Source organism: Macrobrachium rosenbergii, chromosome 9 (genome assembly GCF_040412425.1).
Source record: "Macrobrachium rosenbergii isolate ZJJX-2024 chromosome 9, ASM4041242v1, whole genome shotgun sequence".
Lineage (NCBI taxonomy): Eukaryota > Metazoa > Arthropoda > Malacostraca > Decapoda > Palaemonidae > Macrobrachium > Macrobrachium rosenbergii.
In genome coordinates this window covers 60,028,304-60,045,803 of record NC_089749.1, presented here as the reverse complement: position 1 = coordinate 60,045,803, position 17,500 = coordinate 60,028,304, and the positions used below count along the sequence as shown (strand labels likewise).

Sequence of the window (17,500 nt, the reverse complement as noted above, 5' to 3'; positions counted from 1 at the left end):
CATCTAGAATTTCATCCCCGTAAAGATAAATAAACGCTTTTTGTACCAGCATTGTATTCTCTCTTTTGTCTCGCGTATAAAAACATAGATAAAAAATAATAATCAAACAAACCAACTGGGAGAGTTAGACACACACACACAAAGTAAAATAAAAAAAGCACTAATTGTTTGCAAGCAAATAAAAGGGTCGTTTGCAGTACGAAGATCTGTTAGTTCTTCTCCTGACTTTTATCTTCCAAAGCAGAGAACTTTTTCAACTCACGTTTCCACTATAAAGTTATGATCTCAGTTTGAATTTTATTTTAATCTCGTTATAGAAACCCTAAATTCTCTCATTTCCATTTTTCTGAAAACTATTGCGCCGGCTTTGTCTGTCCGTCCGCACTTTTTTCTGCCCGCCCTCAGATCTTAAAAACTACTGAGGCTAGAGGACTGCAAATTGGTATGTTGATCATCCACCCTCCAATCATCAAACATACCAAATTGCAGCCCTCTAGCCTCAGTAGTTTTTATTTTATTTAAGGTTAAAGTTAGCCATAACCGTGCTTCTGGCAACACAACAACGCAGGCCACCACGGGCGGCTGAGAGCTTCATGGGCCGCGGCTCATACAGCATTATACCGAGACCACCTTTAGATAGATCTATTTTCGGTGGCTTGATTATGCGCTGTACAGAAAACTCGATTGCGCAGAAGAAAACTTCGGCGCATTTTTTACTTGTTTTTCTGTGCGCCTGTCTTCCAATCCGGGAAAATTATTGCAACCCGTATTTCCTCTACAGAGTGAGGCTCTGTAATATTTCACCTCCTTTCACAGGCTTCGTGTGCATTCATATCGATCAATACGAGATGTCTATGAATTGACAAGTGGTAAATATTGTTAAACGGATTTTCAAGAGAAAAAATCCTTCATGTAAGGTCCAGAGCGAGCGATTCATTTGAACAAAAAAGGAAAAGAGCGAATGAACACAAAGACTAGTAAAGCCGTTTTATGTAACTTGGTACTGTTAGATTTTTATAACATTGGATTAAAGAGTTCTAACTCACAGAACGTTTTGCTACCATGTATTGATCTTAATTATTATTTTTATTATTTATTGAATGCCTAAAAAAGTTATAAGGTTCCTTTGGAAGCAGATCTTAGGTTGAAAGCTTCTTTGCACCTCATACGTGTAAGTACCGTAACTTAGTACCAGATTTAGGCCAAGAGAGAGAGAGAGAGAGAGAGAGAGAGAGAGAGAGAGAGAGAGAGAGAGAGAGAGAGATTAAAGAAAATTTATTCATGTTTTTTTCAAGTGCTGTAACTTCAGTACCAGAATGAGGACAAGACAGAGAGAGAGAGAGAGAGAGAGAGAGAGAGAGAGAGAGAGAGAGAGAGAGAGAGAGAGAGAGAGAGATTGAAGAAATATTATCTCATCTTTTTCAAGTAATGCAACTTCAGTACCAGAATGAGGACAAAGAGAGAGAGAGAGAGAGAGAGAGAGAGAGAGAGAGAGAGAGATTAAAGAAATATTATCTCATGATTTTTCAAATACCTTAGAGATATTATCTCAAGCTTTTTCAAATACCTTAACTTCAGTACCAGAACGAGGACAAGAGAGAGAAGAGAGAGAGAGAGAGAGAGAGAGAGAGAGAGAGAGAGACTACCAGACGAAAGTCTTGTTCAAATGTTCACCAAAGCGTGTGACATGTTAGGTCATTGAAACGTAAAGGGAGAACAGTTGTGAGTTCTGAATCCACCATTTATTTGGACAAAGTTCACTGGACAAAAAGGGTCTATTAAAGGAGTTATCACACATGCTGTTGCTTATTATTATTATTATTATTATTATTATTATTATTATTATTATTATTATTATTATTATTATTCAGAATATGAACTGTATTCATATGGAAGCCCACCAAAGGGGATATTGACTTGAAATCCATGCTTCCAAAGAATATTTAGGTGTTCTTTCGAAAGAAATGACAGAAGCTAACGGGGAATGCAGAAAGAAGAGATCACTTATTAAAAAAGAAAAAAATAAGTTAACAAATTAATCAATAAATAATAAGATGGTCAGTATTTTATGACTTTAATAATTTCGGAAGTGCAATATAGGTGGTGAGGAATGAGCGAATGATTTTGAAATTCGTCTTGAAAAAAAAAGTGATACATTTTTTTCATCTTTACGAAGACACATTTTTCCTGTCATGGTGACGAACGGTTTTCTTATAGTAAGAAAAAATCGGTAACCTAGAAACCTGGCGAAGCCTTTTGAGGTGACGTCATCGACTTTAAAAAAAAACAACGTGGCTTTTTGGATATCAAATCTCATTACAATTTTCTTCCCAGCGCGGCAAAACCCGACCTCGTTTATTGAAGTTACGAAAGAAGCGAAAAAGGCTAAACATTATCGCATCGGATATGTACAGAATATATATAATTAGAATATATATATAGGTATATATATATATATATATATATAAATGTGTGTGAAGTGTGTGTTATGTGTGTGTGTGATGTAAAGCTACTAAAACCAGCAATGAGGATAACGTGTACACAGTAACAGCAAACATGAAAGTACATGCAAAAATCGAGCGTAAATAAACCCACACAGTTAAAAGAAAAAAAATCGGTAACCTAGAAACCTGGCGAAGCCTTTTGAGGTGACGTCATCGACTTTAAAAAAAACAACGTGGCTTTTTGGATATCAAATCTCATTACAATTTTCTTCCCAGCGCGGCAAAACCCGACTTCGTTTATTGAAGTTACGAAAGAAGCGAAAAAAGGCTTTGAAGATTCCTCGCTTTGGATGTGTACAGAACTCCCATAATTACAATCTCCGAGTGAGGTCCCGCTTCCTACATCAAAGGAGGCTGAAGGTCGTATGGCTATTGATTTATATACCTTCCTTCATTATATATATATATATATATATATATATATATATATATATATATATATATATATATATATATATATATATATATATATATATATATATATATATATATATATATATATATATATATATATATATATATATATATATATATATACATATATACATATATATATATATATATATATATATATACATATATACATATATATATATATATATATATATATATATATATATATATATATATATATATATATATATATATATATAGAGAGAGAGAATTTATCCCTCCAGTTGTGATAATCTCTCTTAATTACTTCTTTTTCTTCAAGAAATTGAAAGATAAGCAAGATATCTATTTTTCTTTTGCACGTTTTGAGACGGAAACTCTCCATCTGAATCTTCTTTGTTTTTATCATTCACTCCACCAAAAAGGACTTTTAAAAAACGATTCTTTAATATGCAGACAAGTTTCTTGATTGAAGAAGTTCCCTCAGCTTCTTTTTTTTTTTAAACTAAAATCCTTTTTTTTTATGAATTTGGGAAAGATTGAAAAGTATCTGCTGGTATTTTTCGTTTCCTCTCGCTAAACAAACTCAATTTTCGATCTTTTTCTGTTTATGTCTTCGAACAGAAACACGGAAAGATTCAAGTCTGTAAAATGAACAGCCGACTACTAAAGCAACTGATTTATTGTTCTTCCTTTTATCCCCTCAGAACATACTGACCGTTACACATTTATTCCTAATTCAGTCAAATGTTATCATTTTCTTATCACGACCCTGGTCAATATTCTAGATTAAATTAAGGTATACAGGTGCATTACCCTTCTTCTTTAATTATTGGCCTGCATTATACTGAAATGATCGAATCGTCAGATGTATACACCTACAGAATTCTATGTTAATTTTATTTCTTTATCTCTTTAATTAGAAGGAAATTATTGTAGCTAAAAACAGTTCAGAGGCGTTCATTTGGAAATCTGTTCTACAAATAATACATGAAATTATTCTCTTTGCCACTTTAGAACTTCAAGCGAGGATGCAACGCATTACTGCCCTGATACAATTCTTGTGTTTTGATAATTTATTTACATTTTTTTCTGTTGAATCGGTTTTGGATAATAATTTGTGAAATCTATTATGGTGTTTAGTAAAGTTCATTTCAATTCGGGATATATTCTCTGTCTTCGTCAAACTATTTGGGACCACGAATGTCAGCCAAAAGAAATCCTTCACAAAGTGAAGGATCATGTTTGCGTATCCTTCGCTTGTTGTGACCGAAAACAATATTGGCATAGAGGTACAAAGAAGGATATGCGCAGAGAGAGAGAGAGAGAGAGAGAGAGAGAGAGAGAGAGAGAGAGAGAGAGAGAGAGCTAGAATTGTTGGGAAAGGGGAAACATACATTGAATTAAAAAATGGTCGAAGACTTTTTGTAAGTCTGACGGAATGTACAGTCAGGAATGGCATGCAACCGGCTCAGCCGAAATTGTTTTGAAACTCCATTGATTTAATTACGATAAAGCCACCGCTGGGGAAATACCTGCGTCAGGTATCGGCAGTATTGGATGTTGCATCTGGTCAGCTCGTAGCTGGACTATGACTGCCCCGGAATGTTTAAATCCACTGGCATATGTGGAATCGTAACGATGTCTTTGGCGTGATATTGGCAATCTCCATACGTGTATTTATATTTTGATCTATGTATTTATTAATTTAGCATTTTTATTTTTCTGATTACTGATATCTTCTTACTGTATATCTGTTATCTTTTGGAACTTATTTCAAATGAACACCATATTGTCTAGAAGCTTGAATTTCAAGTCAGTATATACATATACAAACATAAATATATATATATATATATATATATATATATATATATATATATATATATATATATATATATATATATATATATATATATATATATATGTATATATATATATATATATATATATATATATATATATATATATATATATATATATATATATATATATATATATATATATATATATATATATATATATATATATATATATATATATATATATATATATATATATATATATATATATATATATATATATATATATATATATATATATATATATATATATATATATATATATATATATATATATATATATATATATATATATATATATATATATATATATATATATATATATATATATATATATATATATATATATATATATATATATATATATATATATATATATATATATATATATATATATATATATATATATATACACACACATACATATATCATCCATCAACTAGTATCGCGTTCAGATATTATGAACCTGCAGTTAATTCCACAGAATACTGCATTCATATTTCATCCCCCGTCTCCAAAGGATTCATGAGCCAGCTGGTCCGCTCGTCTCACGAAAGAGACTCCTGGTGCGCCTTTAAGCCCCAAAGGATTATAATTTGGCTCCTTAATTAAGGTTCCCAAGGGCGTCTCCCACGAGAAGGATCTCCAATAACATCCAGGGTATTGCACTGTCAGTTTGGCTTGCTTTTTTTTCATTTGCCTCTTGATATTGTCCATTTTTTTTTACTAGTGGATATTTACATGAAAAACATCGAATCATTGATTTTATATTATTATTATTATTATTATTATTATTATTATTATTATTATTATTATTATTATTATTATTATTATTATAGAGACGATGAACCCTATTCATATGGAAGACGCCCTCAGTGGCCATTGACTATAAATTCAAACTTCCAAAGAATATGGTGTTCATAAGAGATGAGTTATTATTATTATTATTATTATTATTATTATTATTATTATTATTATTATTATTATTATTATTAAGATGAACCCTATTCATATGGAACAAGCCCACAGGAGCCCACTGACTTTAAATTCTAACTTCCAGACATCTACCTAAATGAAGGGTCTGAGGCTTCCATTGCTTATCAAAATCGATGATTCAGAGAATACGGAATTAAGTAGAAAAATCCCGCTTTCTAGAACTGATTTTCATGAATGATCAACAACACACGTGGAACCGTATGCCCGGAAATCATACAATTTCGACCAAAGTCTGGCTACATGCCAGTATTGGGCACACTTGTTGTACTAGTGTGTTTCTGGATGTGTGTTCTATAATGCATGTCCGTGAGAGAGAGAGAGAGAGAGAGAGAGAGAGAGAGAGAGAGAGAGAGAGAGAGAGAGAGAGAGAGAGAGAGAGAATGTGTTGCATTAACAAAGCCTTCATTAACATTCCTCATTAACAGAGATTTCAGTCTATTTCGCAGCTATTAATTTCGTACCCAAATCCCACAAAAGAGACACGACTCAATTTCATACTCCAGGGAGCTATTTATATTTAGTGTAACACTTTCTCCTTTTCGTAGTTAAGCATTTCCTGCCGCCCTCCCCCATCCCCTACCCCCTGTTTTTTGGGTGGGGATGGTTAACCAATTTCAACATTTTCTATTGGTGAATTCCTCAAAAAAACAGAGGTTCATAATTTGTCGGTAAATTTTTCAAAATAAGTTTTATTATACTTATAGTCATAAGATTGGCTTGGGGCAATATTTTGCATAGGAATCTACGTACACTCCCTTCATCTCGCAAGAGAATTAGTTTTATGTATGTATGTATGTATGTATGTATGTATGTATGTATATATATATATATATATATATATATATATATATATATATATATATATATATATATATATATATATATATATATATATATATATATATATATATATATATATATATATATATGTATATATATATATATATATATATATATATATATATATATATATATATATATATATATATATATATATGATGTACATGATGCAACATCGTTCTGGAATGTTGCAATAATCCCACAGCAACAAGAACATTTCAATGAGGCCTCAACTACCGCTGCTGCTCGTAATTCAGCTGCAATAATCATTGCACAGCCACAAATGCAGCCAAGTGGATTATTCATCATTCGGAATTGGCAGACAGATGCTTCAATATCACTCGCAGTTGCCTCATTGCTTCAGTCGCGAGGAAGGAATCGTCTTCATTTGCTTCAGTGCTTCGGCGGATGCGTCACTTTGTCTAGTAGCAGATGCTGCCAAGTGCTTCCGTTGTTCGCTTCGATCATTTGCGAAATATTTTGTGTCCTTGTCAATTGGGATATTATCTCTGTTTTGCATCTCAGTTTATATATATATATATATATATATATATATATATATATATATATATATATATATATATATATATATATATATATATATATATATATATATATATATATATATATATATATATATATATATATATATATATATATATATATATATATATATATATATATATATATATATTAACTGTATCACATACACAATTGTTCTGTGCATTAGCAGAATTACTAAAAGGACCTCATTGTACGGATACTTGATAATGTGGACTGTTTGTCCAAGAAAAAGCTTGTAAATTTTTCTGAATAAATACTCTATTAGATACCATCCAGTTTGAATGAGGTCCTTTTAACAATATATATATATATATATATATATATATATATATATATATATATATATATATATATATATATATATATATATGTATATATATATTTTTTATGTTTTTTTATATATATGTACTGTATGTATGTATAAGCGTGTGTTTTAGCACACGTGTATTTCTCAGCGCTGCATTACGCATACTATCTCCATTTTCTACGCATGTACAGAAAGGACAGAGTGGTGGTAGATATTTTGAAAAAACTTTGTAGATATATTGAAAAATTTCAGGAAGGAAATTTTTGATCTTCTATATTTATTGAATTGAGTTTTTTCAAAGACCTTTCAGTAGACGAGATCTCTTTGAATTATTATTGAGAGCAGCACAATTCGGTTTGATACCTTATTGTCATCAGTTCTTTCTCCCCTTACAGCGTTCTTTGCCCCAGTAAGTGGATTAACCTTTGTCTTACGAATGATTTACGACAAGAATAAAACAAATAAAAAGTACGTGGTCATATGGCTCTAAATCTAAATATATATCGATAGAGACAAAGCCTCCTTCTCAAAGCGTAAATCGGAATTGATATCTTGCTTATTAAATTATTTTGCTACAAATCCGATCACAAGACCAGGAAGGTACTTACCTGTATTGAAATTAAAGTAGAATCAACGTCTGGGAAAAGGTATATAGCAAAACCTACTTAAAACGAAAACCTCACGCGTAAGATTGTTATATCCCTGCTCTATAACCGAGTCTGGAACTGACAAGCAATCGCATGGGGCTTCAGGTGACAGCACCGCGCAAAATTGGCTGGCTCGTGGGACGGGAGACGCAAAGTAGCAAGATATTGTTGGGGCTTGAGATTTTGACAGGGGAGTTTGGCATCAACAATTCTGAGGTCCTTTTAAGCAGAAATGCCACGAAATATTCGGGATTTCTGTTTAGCGTTTTAAGGTTGGAACTGAAGCGAGTGAGTGCCAAGAATCGCTCCCAATTCTTTTACACGGTTTCACTTCAGGATCTTTGACAAAAGGACCACCTACTTTCAAAGGTTGGATGTTTTCGCACTCAGTTGACCATTGCTTATGCTGATTATTTGTCAGTAATGTTAAAACTAAATCTTTCTGTATTAAGATGGCAAGCCATTTATTTGGTCTTTGAAATTTAGGCGTAAGTGACGGTTCAAGCTGGGGCTCTTTTACCTGGCAATTTTTTTTTTTTTTATTTTGGTTTCTTTTTCTTGGTTTATATATATATATATATATATATATATATATATATATATATATATATATATATATATATATATATATATATATATATATATATATATATATATATATATATATATATATATGTGTGTGTGTGTGTGTGTGTGTGTGTGTGTGTACATATTGAAAGCGTGGTCAGTAGTCTACGACAATTTAATATTCAAATTACAGCTCTGTTATGAAGTTAAGGTAAGCCACTGACGCCCTGTTTCAGTTATGAGATAATGAATGAATTCTTTTGATATCTGATGAGGTATTTTAAGGATTTTATTAGAACACTGGGAGTGGTCTTTATACCGGAAATACTTTGACAAAGAATTTTCTACTTATTGATATGAAATCAAGTCATTCCTCGCCATGCAAATCGTCATTCATGAATGATTTGATTTGAGGTATAAATGGTGCGTATTTGTGAAAAGCCAGCGCCATTTCTAAATCAATTCATAATTAAACTTCCTCTTCCAGCTTCGATCCTTAATGAAATTATGCTAATCTCTACATCTTTTGGCAATTCTTCAACGAATATGTCTAATGACTTAGACGAAACAGATGTTATGGCATGGCGTCTCTCTACCATATTAATTTGCATTTCAACAAAGAGATTCGCCTCTCTGTTAGTAGTGTTCGGTTTTATTACCCAACCAAAGAGGTATTTGTCCACCTTCATTACTTAGAGCGTCCGTTATCTGACATTCAGGGCCACTGAAAGTTGTGACCAGACCCAACTTGAATTTTTCACGATTAAAGATGAGGGCAGACAATATTTGGCGCCTACCTTCTACCTTGTTGCTGATGGCTGACCTTTTTAGCTGTCAAATTTCATCGCTCTTCACTTAGATGGAGTCATCAATATATATCTTGTACAGCAATTTCTTTCTAAATTATCCTGATCTGTATGTTCATTTACAGGTGGAGACGGGAGGCTCCATGACCCTGTTTCTCTGTGACGAGGGAAGAAGAAGAAGAAGAAACAATCAAGGTAAACTCTGCATATTTTTATTTCTATCTCCAATTTGTGAATGAGTCTTAACTTATACGGGAATTTGAATGAAGGGTCAGTGGTTATATTAGGCGAGAATTTGGTTATGTTTGTAGTGCACTCTGTGGCATTAAAAAGGCGTGATCTTGCAGAGCGAGGTGCTAATAGTTTAGGGCCTAGAGATACCGACGCTCTTGCGCAATCCTTACATTAACGACAAGTCGTAACAGACATAGGATGAGTTCTTCTTTTCCCACTAATCCTAACGAAGGTTAAGGAAAGCATCTCTTCCAGTTTATTAAACTGTATAGCGTTCAGTTTTTTGTGATGGAAATAGGAAGCATGTAAACACTAGAAAAAATAACCTTCCGATTTTTCACTTTATTAGACATTTTACATGTAAACCTGAAAATGGAAAACCTACCGAATCATTAACTTTAGTAAAAATTATATATATAAATCAATTCGTCATGCACCATATGATATGGAAAAATATAACTAGAAAAATGTTCTGGAAATCATGGACAAATATTTCGATTAACGTTGAAAAGGTTTTCATACGGAGAGCCTGAAAAACTACTGAAAGCTGCAGGCACAGAAATTGTGACAGTGAGCAAAGCTTACTCTCATCAGTGACTAAACACGAACATAATGTTCAACTCTGCGATGAACAACAAGTAAAAAATGCGCCGAAGTTTCTTCTGCGCAACCAAGTTTTCTGTACAGCCCTACAGCATGTAATCAAGGGCACAGACAATAGATCTGCCTTTCGGTGGTCTCGGTACAATGCTGTATGAGCCGCGGCCCATGAATCTTTAACCACTGTCCGGTGGTGGCCTATCCTATACAGTTGCCAGACGCACAATTAGGGCTAACTTTAAGCCTAAATAAAATCAAAACTACTGAGGCTAGAGCGCTGCAATTTGGTATGTTTGGTGATTGGAGTGTGGATGATCAACGTACCAATTTGCAGCCCTCTAACATCAGTAGTTTGTAAGTGCGGACAAAGAAAAGTGCGGACTTACAGACAAAGTATTAATTATATATAAATATATATATAACATGATATATATATATATATATATATATATATATATATATATATATATATATATATATATATATATATATATATATATATATATATATATATATATATATATATATATATATATATATATATATATATATATATATGCAGTATATATATATAATATTGCAGCTGATAAGTACAGAAAATCCGTTAAAGTTAGGTGTTTGTGTGTGTGTGGCTAGCGCATGCGCGCTCGTGGTTTGGGGGTTGTAAAGACGGTAGTCGCATAATGAACGAAATTATGAGACATAACGCTTTTATGCCTAGAAAGTAAAGCCTTGGAGCAGGAGGATGTTTTTGGAAATTCGCTTTTAGTGTGCCTGTGAAACAGCGCCGACGCCTCTCGTGCGAGTTGAACACGAGATCACGACGTCTTTAGAAGGATCGAAATGGCAATACTTCTTTCCATGAGGCGAAACGAAGGCTTCGTCTGCAACAAAATGTAATGTATTCATTCGCGTGAGGGGACGATGTGATGTAGTTTTCATTGCCTTGGGACAAACAGGAGTAATATTATTTTTTTTTTAATGTATAACGGTCCGAGAACAACTACAATATAGGGTTGTGAAATGCGATCAGCGGAACGAGATATTTTTTACATTTATAAATTTATTTCTTTCTCTTTAAAACGAGAAGTAATAACATTTCCAGCAAGGTAATGAATAGCAAGTACATATATATATATATATATATATATATATATATATATATATATATATATATATATATAAATATATATATATATATATATATATATATATATATATATATATATATATATAAATACATACATATATATATACTATATATATATATATATATATATACATATATATATATATATTTATATATATATATATATATATATATATATATATATATATATATATATATATATATATATAGATTAGTGTGAGGAGTCAGGAGTCAATCCATACTTAAAATCATCAATGAAGGGCAGAGGACACACAGATATACAAGCTGACTTTATTCCAACGTTTCGTAATTATCGGATTAATTACATCATCAGGGCTGTTAAAATATGAAAATAAAATTCTTTGTAAAATCATAAAAGCTAGAAATAAAGGCTAAAAGTTATTCATACAAAATTTTCACAAATGTACACAAACGTTAAAATTAGAGAACAAAAGTTTTAAAAATCATTACATTACAATGAAGGTAACTGAATATACGGTAAACTAAAATTGAAAACCATCTGTGAAAGGGGTTACAGAACAAAAGATTAAGGACCGACCTAGAGGAGTGACAGCTTTAAACTAAACATAAACATAAATAGAAAGAACACAAGTCAGGATAAATATAGAGGAGAGGAGGACGTGTGAGTGTTTAACGACGGAACAAGTTGTTTGATGAAAAGTGATTCCAGGATAACAAGGTCTTGAGGGTTGGTGGTATGGCCTAAAATGTGAAGTCTTTATTATCAATGTGTGTTTTACAAATTTTTGAGTGATTTCTGATGTTGGAATGTTCTGGGTTTGAAATTCTGCTACCTGTACGGAAGCTTACGCCACGATGAGAATCGATTCGCACCTTAAGGAGTCTACTGGTGGATCCCACATAGGTCCCTGTTTGACATTCAGGGCAAGTATATTTATAAATGACACCAGATGACATATAAGGTGATAACCGATCTTTGGTTTTAAAGAGTGAACCAATGGTGAAAGGGTTCTTAGGGATTAAAGTGACATCAATGGCATACAAATGATCCTGAATAATTTGAGTGAACTTTTTGTGGAACTTGGGGTCATGAGTAAATGGAAAGCTTGCGTAAAATTTCATTTTTTGGACGGTTAAAACTGCTGGTTTTGTAATGAAATGTTTGTTAAGTAATTTATGTAATTTCCTATACACCAGCTTTGCAGGGGAAACAGTTATTATTAAAAAAGTCAATTAAAAAAGAAATTTCCTTATGAAAAAGGCTCCAGTTCGACGTAAGGACGAGTGCCCTGTGGAGAAGGGTAGAAACAGAGTTGGATTTAAAATTATCGAAGCAAGAGCTATAAAAGTTGGTACCAAGTCCAGTAAAAGTCTTCTTTCTAAAAACCGTGGTATTAAAACTGTCGTGTTCTCTAAAAACTAGAACGTCCAGGAATAGTAGACGGTCGTTCGCCTCTTTCTCGATAGTAAACGTTATGCTCGAGTGTATAGTATTGGCATATTCGACGAAGAGGTCAGCTTCGTATTCACTTTTAAAGAGGCCGAACGTATCGTCAACAAACCTGGAATAAAAAGGGGTAGAACCTTAATGGGCAATTATCAAGCATGCGCTCCTCCAGGAGCACATAAAGATATTAGCAAATGTGGGGCCAAGAGGGAACCCATGGCCATGCCCTCTACTTGTTTGAATAATTTACCATTAAAAATAAATGCAGTGTCCAGCACTGCGAGTTCAAGTAAAGCTTTAAAATTCGTGCGATTAAAATTATTAAAAGTAGAATCAGGAACAGGAAACAGCTTGTTAAGAATTAATTCAATAGTTTCTCCAACAGGGATATTAGTAAATAATGACTCGACGTCGAGACTGGCCATGAATAAATCTGAATCTTGTCTAAGAATGGTTTCTTTAAATTGAAAGGAGTTATTCAATGAATACTTATTCTTAGTTAGATGCTCAAGCATGGGTACAAGGAATTTGGCTAATTTATAATTTGGTGTTTTGAACGAGGCAAGGATAGGTCTAAGGGGATGTCAGGTTTGTGAATTTTCGGTAGGCCGTAAAGGATACCATAAGATGAGCCAGTGGAAAAAGATCTTGGTAAATGGTTTCATTAATGACATTGTCCTTCTTAAGAGACCTTAAAAACGGTTGATTTTGTCTTCAATTTTAAAAATATTATAGTAGTCAGGCGTCCCAATGGGTTCAAATTTTGTTCTATCGTTTAAAATACTTTCCATTTTTGATGTGTACTCACATTTATTGAGGATCACTGTACCTTTACCTTTATCAGGTCAGGTGAGAATGATGTCTTCGTTTTTGCCAATTGTTTCATGATGTCAAAATCTTCCTTTCGGAAAAAAAGGGGTCCATCTAGTTTTGAGATTTCGAAAGGTGCTGTGAGAAAGTTCGTACAGTCTTTTTGCAGACTTACCAGATCAGTTTGAAAGGGGAGTGCTTTGAGACGGTGGAATATCGATTCAAGTGGCAAAAAGAATTTTTGTAAAGTTAGGTTTATAGTTAGGCAAGCAGAAGTCCAAACCCAGAGACAGCAAGAACTCCTCTCTCTTAGACAAAACAATGCTGGAAAAATTAAATACAGTCGTTAAATTATTATGGAATTTGGGAACAGTAATTCCCAGACTAACAAGTTTTCTGTTATGGCGTTCCTGTATATGAGAGATAAAATCCTGTAGACTTTTAGTAAACAATCTTTTGCAAATAATAGAATCAATAAAAGTGAGAGAATTAAAAAGATTGCTGCGGTGATTGTTCATAAGAGAGCTGTACCTGTTAATTGCTGTATATTTACACTTGATTTCCATGTTAAGATTATTTTTGGTAGCATCTTGGTAGAATTCTGAAGAGTACAAGGATGATTTATAAAGCTTAAATTTGACAAAATTTGGGACAATGTTGTTCAGGACACAATACTGTAGGAAATCCAGGTCCAACTTAGCCTTTTCCAGCTTCTTTGAGTAGCGTTCAAATAACCGGCAAGCAGTAAGTACTCCATTATCGTAACGATGTTATGAACCACTTTTGGTTCAGCAGGTTCTTTAAATACAAAAATATCGGAACTGGAATGACTGGCAGAAAGTGAGGCAGACAAAGGAGGAAGGAGCTGAACGAAACAAAATAAATTACCTTAAACTAATTTATTATACTAAGATATATACATATATACAAGTGAGTCCAGGTTTAGCATACATAATTAAATAAATATTAACAGCAGCAGTCAAAATTAATAAACAAGTCTTAAGGACCACACAAATGACTAAACAATCTCAAAATAATGATGAAAAAGCATCCCAAAATACAGTTACTTGAGCCATACACTGCTCGAAACCATTAATAACAATAATGTAATAAAAAACATTACCCGAGCCATACACTGCTCGACACCATTAATAATAATAATGTAATGAAAATCATTACCCGAGCCATACACTGCTCGACACCATGAATAATAACAATGCAATGAAAAATTATTTACCAGAGCCATACACTGCTCGACACCATTAATAAGAATAAGTGGAAAATCATACCAAAATAATATTACTAAAACAGTCATTACCAATAACCAAACAGGCAGCATAAACAATCAAATAATAAATAATCGATAAAGCAACCATATAAAATCACTCCAGGTAATAATAATCACAATATCAATCTCCGTGGAGATAACACGACAGACCCAGCTGTCAAGAAGGATGAATGTGATCAGACGAACTCCTGTGAAGACACCAAAGCAGCCACCAACTGCTCAACCGCAACACAGTCATCAACACCGATGAATCACAGAAGAAACGTCGAAACAGCACGTCTGCTGTTATACAGGAAGATCCATGGAAGGAAGGCTATGATTTAGCTGTCCCACCATCCTTCAGCTGATGAGGCCAACAGGTAAGGAATACCTGCTGCTCCAACAAAGACTCCATGTTGCTAAAGCTGCTGCCGGGAACCTGACTCGCTGCTATGCTAAACCCGACTGCCACTGCCAGAGAGAACGCGACAGACGTCAACTTTCCTTCAAAGAAAATAAAAAAGTAAGGAGGCAACAACCCACCAAGGGAACAATCGGCAAACGATTGTCCCATCAGAAGTACTAAACCTCACACCTCCTTACCTAACAGAAAAAAAAAATTTACTAATTTTTTTTTTTTTTACACCATCACAAAACACACTCTCTCTCTCTCTCTTCTCCCAAAGCTGCCACAACCCCACCAGCCAAAACAGAGCCAATCCTGGCCAAAGGTCGCCAAATGTTATGTCAGGATCATTTGTATGCCATTGATGTCACTTTAATCCCTAAGAACCCTTTCACCATTGGTTCACTCTTTAAAACCAAAGATCGGTTATCACCTTATATGTCATCTGGTGTCATTTATAAATATACTTGCCCTGAATGTCAAACAGGGACCTATGTGGGATCCACCAGTAGACTCCTTAAGGTGCGAATCGATTCTCATCGTGGCGTAAGCTTCCGTACAGGTAGCAGAATTTCAAACCCAGAACATTCCAACATCAGAAATCACTCAAAAATTTGTCAAACACACATTGATAATAAAGACTTCCACATTTTAGGCCATACCACCAACCCTCAAGACCTTGTTATCCTGGAATCACTTTTCATCAAACAACTTGTTCCGTCGTTAAACACTCACACGTCCTCCTCTCCTCTATATTTATCCTGACTTGTGTTCTTTCTATTTATGTTTATGTTTAGTTTAAAGCTGTCACTCCTCTAGGTCGGTCCTTAATTTTTGTTCTGTAACCCCTTTCACAGATGGTTTTCAATTTTAGTTTACCGTATATTCAGTTACCTTCATTGTAATGTAATGATTTTTAAAACTTTTGTTCTCTAATTTTAACGTTTGTGTACATTTGTGAAAATTTTGTATGAATAACTTTTAGCCTTTATTTCTAGCTTTTATGATTTTACAAAGAATTTTATTTTCATATTTTAACAGCCCTGATGATGTAATTAATCCGATAATTACGAAACGTTGGAATAAAGTCAGCTTGTATATCTGTGTGTCCTCTGCCCTTCATTGATGATTTATATATATATATATATATATATATATATATATATATATATATATATATATATATATATATATATATATATATATATATATATATATATATATATATGCACATACAACTGAATTTTCTTTTAGCCACGTCAAAACAGTTTTGCCCTCCCTACAAGTGATAAACCACGCCCATTCATCTTCTACGTCTCCAATAAATAAAAATAAAAAATGAGGAGGGAAAATGAATTCCTGTGGCGCTGACAGCAGCCTCACAGGGCCTTGGGAAACCTCCTGTCCTCGGCAGCAGGAAGGTGGCTTCAGGTGAAAGGTGGCAGACGGAGAAGGGAGAGGAAATTAATTACAGGTTCGTTTCCATTCCAGAATCAGTCAGACGTCTCCTGTTACGAGTTTCATTTCTTTTCGTTGCCGTCCAATTCTAGCCCGATCACGTATGGCAACCTTGCCAGGAGGTTTGGCAGCCTATCAGAGGACTGAGGTCAGTCACAAGTGTTTTTTTTTATTTTGGTTCAGACATATTGCCCTGAGAATATTGTACTTTTGCAAACGTATGTTTATTTACAATTGCTTTCACCTGTCTGACGAACATAGTATATGTTAGTTAAAGTGTTCTCTCTCCTTCTCTTAATGCACACATACATGCACACACACTTATGAGCACGTGCGCAAAACACATACACGCACATAAGCATAAATTTATATACTATATATATATATATATATATATATATATATATATATATATATATATATATATATATATATATATATATATATATATATATATATATATATATATATATATATATACATATATATATATATATATTATATATATGATAACATATATAATTATATATATATATATATATATATATATATATATATATATATATATATATGTTTGTGACAACATAATAATTCTGCATTCTTCATATATATATATATATATATATATATATATATATATATATATATATATATATATAT

The 17,500-nt window shown here is 32.9% G+C and overlaps 1 long non-coding RNA gene across 1 annotated transcript in view; it reads left to right on the top strand.

Moving 5' to 3' along the window:
* Positions 1-17,212, top strand: part of LOC136842127 (uncharacterized) — a 100,772-nt gene extending 83,560 nt beyond the window's left edge. The window contains exons 2-3 of the long non-coding RNA XR_010854184.1: positions 9,612-9,681; positions 16,874-17,212. This is a non-coding gene — a long non-coding RNA (uncharacterized lncRNA). The remainder of the gene's footprint in view (positions 1-9,611; positions 9,682-16,873) is intronic.
* The last annotated feature ends 288 nt before the right edge of the window (positions 17,213-17,500 follow it).